Consider the following 4,346-nt stretch of genomic DNA (forward strand, 5'->3'; position numbering starts at 1 on the left):
ATTTATCAAATTATCAATTAATTCTAGTAAGATCCACTGTGTGAAATATAAAATCAACACATATACGTATAAAATATATAATTATCTATAAGAAAAAGTTTTGCATTGTTCTATTGTGGTTAGGGAATCAAAGGCAACTGTTTTAAAGCATTATTCCATTACCTCTACCTCATTGTTTGGTAGAATTAGAACTAAAGCTTTACCATTCGAGGATGTACAGCTTAGAGGCAAGAGGAAACACTGTGATTAAAAAACTACTAATTTAAGGCCTAATAACGAGGAGAAACATATGGACTTCTCCTGGAGCTATGGAATATATTTGGTGATAGAAAATCAGTGGTGTAACTTCCTGCCTGGTTGGATGGTAGTCAGGCCAGGACATTAGGTAATCATGCATATGAACAATATTTTCACCTTCTTGGCTTTAGTTACTTTTGAAATGGTAGGGTGCAATAAACAGTTATATTTTGAAAAAATACCTTCTAGTCCTAACAGTTCTGTCTGAACTGTTCGTCTCTCTATAATCCCTTGTAATTAAGATTATTTTTGCTCCAGTAAGACAATATATGCTGTCAGGGTAAGACATTCTGGTTGGGCTGTTCCTACATGAAGCAAGGGTAAAAGGTCAAGGAGACATTTGTGCCAGCAAGACCTCATTTGGGAAATTTTAAGCTGCAGAAGTTTAGAAGTAGCTCTAAGCAAGGCTTACTTTGAATCCATTAGCTCAACAAAGCTAAATCAGTTAATAAACAAGTACTTGAAAATCCATCACCTTTGCACCTATCTATAAAGGCTTCAAAGTATGATCAAATTTCAAATGAAAAAGACTTAAAGTAGTCATTTACAAAAACTTGCAAATGTGAGCAATCAAACAAACAACATAAGTTTTTTCCACATACACAGAATTTTAAAGAAATAAGATGAATAGCAATTTTGGGAACAATAAGGTTTCCTTGTTACAAATAGGCAACCAAGGATATATGCCTGTCTTAAGATTGCATCATTAATTACTTAAGTTTATAGGATACTACATGCTTCAGCAGCACGTCTAACCGAATTACAATACAGAGATTTATATGGCTCTTGCACAAGGATGATATGAAAATTTGTGAAGTATTCCATATTTTTCATTATTCAGATGCAAGAAATGAAAAACAGTTATTCAAAAGTTGATTACAAATATACAAGAGTAATAATATGTGTAATTCATAGAAATAAAAGTTAATTTGACATCAGTGTATTCAATCTTCACCGTTTTAGAAAGGCCTTTACATAGCATAACCTTTATAAAACTTTTGAAATAAGATAACATTGTCATTTTATCCCAAAGAAATAAAATTCTATAAGGACCTAGGAATTAAAAGAATCTTAAAATGTTTCTATATGGAATGCAATCTGAAAGAACACATGTATTAATGAACGTATGGATTATAAAACAATGTCAAATTCAAAGTATTATATATAGGAGCGAATGAAATATATTATGGACATTATACAAACAGAATACTAAATATTTTAAAATATACTTTTTCAGACAAGCACCAGAAATATCTTTAGTTTCTGTACTACTCATTTCAACAGATAAGTTAAAATTATTTCTGATTTAAAAAATCACAAACTCTATAGAAATCATTATAGATGTATACAAACAACTCGAATATATTTTGACATCAATGTCAGGCAATTCACTTGGAAGAATACCATGGAATACATGAATTTTTAAAGTAAGGTATTGCTGTTGCTTTGTATTGTGAAAATATTTTCTATGGACACATAGGATGGACTGGCAATTTTGAAATTTAAGAAACTTAACTGATCCATTAGGACTTAGGAGAACAATTTGTACAGCTTTCCACAACTTCAAAGAGGTAGTGATACATACTTATCCTTTTGGCAATATCAAATGCAGTTTCTTCCAAGTTGTGCTTCAGACCTGGCTTGATATAATGGTTCAACAGAAGGAGATCCAGCGTATCTTTGCTATATCTATTCCCAGCAGCAAGATGCAGGGGGTCAAGAGGCCTTTAACTTGGCCATTGGTATCTGCATCATGATGAAATAAAGAAGCCACTCTGTTATTATTCCATGTATAAGTACTGTGCAGGGATGTCCAGCCATTCGCAGTTATTACATGAATATCTGCCTTGAGCCACCAACTCATGGACAATATCTAAGTGTCCACTGTAGGCGTCTCGATGAAGAGGGGTATACTCATCGTCATCCCTAGTAATCACATGAGTGGCCTTTTTGGAAAATAGTCTCTGCACTGTAGTAAGGCGATTATTTTCAGCAGAACAAAGAAGAAATTTGCTTGGATACTATTTCATTTTTTTCTTGCAATTGATACCATTTCTCACTTTTTCATCTTGTTCCTCAACTTCATCAGAATTGCCTAACCAGAGACTTTGAGTGCCAATGAGAATGAGCTCTCCATGTATTTCCCCAATAGTTCACATTGGATGAAATGGTCAGAAAAATCTGGTGAATTTTCTGCATCTGTTTTTTTCACTATTATTTATTTTCTCTTTTTTCATTTTTACTATTCTAAATTATTCGAACTGGAGAGGAGGGAATTGGTAGAGAGCAGAGGAAAGATTTTCCTCCGTATTTAAAGGTACAGACTGAAAATGAGGACCAGTGTTTTCTTCTTGTGCAGCTTATTCTAAGAATGAGAAAACAGGAAATAATGTATTCTATGTAAATGAATTGGGATATGGTAGAGCAGAAAGTGAAATGATGCAACCAAAAATATAAAAGCAAAATAAATTAGGATAATTGTGGAGCAATCATATTACCTATGAGAACCATGAAAGGGAGAGAGGGAGAGACAGATGTGCAATGATCTAGCTAGCCACAAAATCCATCCCTCTCATCAAATTATAGAGCAAATAAATTCATTTTTTAAAAGAGATGGAAATACAATTTAAGATCAGATATCTCCATTGTTTTTAATTATATTCTTATTATCTTAAATACTTGTATAAGGGAATTTTCATTCAACATATCAGTTTTCTAAGTAAAATGGATCTTTATATAACTTTTCCACACCCTTCCAAACCTCGCCCCACTTTAATTTTTTCTAGTTTCATACTATCTGCATTGAATATTATACCTTCACTCTCTTCCTCCATATCTCTTTTTATTCCTTCCTTTTGACTTCCACTCACATATTCCAAGTGATAGTTTCCTGGTATTCATTTTGTTGGAGTAAAGTTCAATTTTATAAGAAATTACACCTTTGAAATACTCCTCTGCAAATAGCACGCTTTGGTTAATATTTTTGTGTAAACTTGTATAAATTTCTAGCTTCCAAATATGGCTCTGACTTAGTTCCATTAATATATTTTTAGATCTATCCTTTTCGTTGCAAATAATGTAAGAGTCTTCAAAATGGATGGGTTCAATCCAATTGTGTATATGTGCCACACTTTCTCTAATCATCACTCTGCCAAAGGGCATCTGGGCTGTTTCCTTAACTTGGCTACGGTGAATAGTGCAGCAGTGGACATGATTGTGAAAGTGATTTTACTGTTACATTTTGGAATAATTCATCACTTCCTTTGTGGGAGCAATACTCTATCCAGTTACCCAGAATAAGAACATCCTTCCCTTCATCTTCATCACATTGAATTGCAAGTCCTCAAAAACACACTTACCCCTACAGGTCTCAATAAGCTAAAACACCACTGTGCCCATATTCTTTCAAAACATTTTTCTCATAATTGTACATATAATTTAGTGAGAACCTTCTATGTACTTTCCTAATGTGGGAATGAGGGACATGACAGAGTAAACGTAAGAAATATGCAACTTAATTAGCTATTATCATATTTAAAATCATGTTCAGCTCTAATTCATAGCCTCACATAATATTATTTTAATCTTTATTTGATTACTTCATCTAACCCGTAAATTAAATCAGGTGAGTTAAAAGCAAAGGCAAAAAGTGTGGTTTTATTTTGACACTCATGTGTGAGGTTGCACAACATGGGCAAATAGATGGATTGGAATTAATAGCTCTTATCCTTTTTGTTAACGTAGAGATGATTTTCCCAACCTGATTCTTGAATTCGTATTCCATTCAACAACAAGAAACATGTAATAATTTCCTTTGTTTTGCTCCTTATAAAATTTTTTCCATTTTATTTTATAATGGATGATTTCATAAATGTACTGTAGATACAAAAATATGTTAAAATATTTCTATCCATATGCATTGATATATACATACTCACATATATTATGCAGGTTATAATGATAATGTATAATTTCAGTAACTGTACAATTTACTAAATTATTAAAACTATCGACAGCTCATGCCTGTCATCCTGGTTACTCGGGAGGCT

General features: G+C 32.7%; 1 pseudogene; it reads left to right on the forward strand.

The window, feature by feature from the left end:
- The first annotated feature begins 1,031 nt into the window (after positions 1–1,031).
- On the forward strand, positions 1,032–1,128 carry LOC138823885 (U6 spliceosomal RNA; annotated as a pseudogene).
- The last annotated feature ends 3,218 nt before the right edge of the window (positions 1,129–4,346 follow it).

Source organism: Dipodomys merriami, unplaced genomic scaffold, assembly GCF_024711535.1.
Source record: "Dipodomys merriami isolate MVZ:Mamm:240054 unplaced genomic scaffold, mDipMer1.0.p SCAF_1241, whole genome shotgun sequence".
NCBI classification, from domain to species: Eukaryota; Metazoa; Chordata; class Mammalia; order Rodentia; family Heteromyidae; genus Dipodomys; species Dipodomys merriami.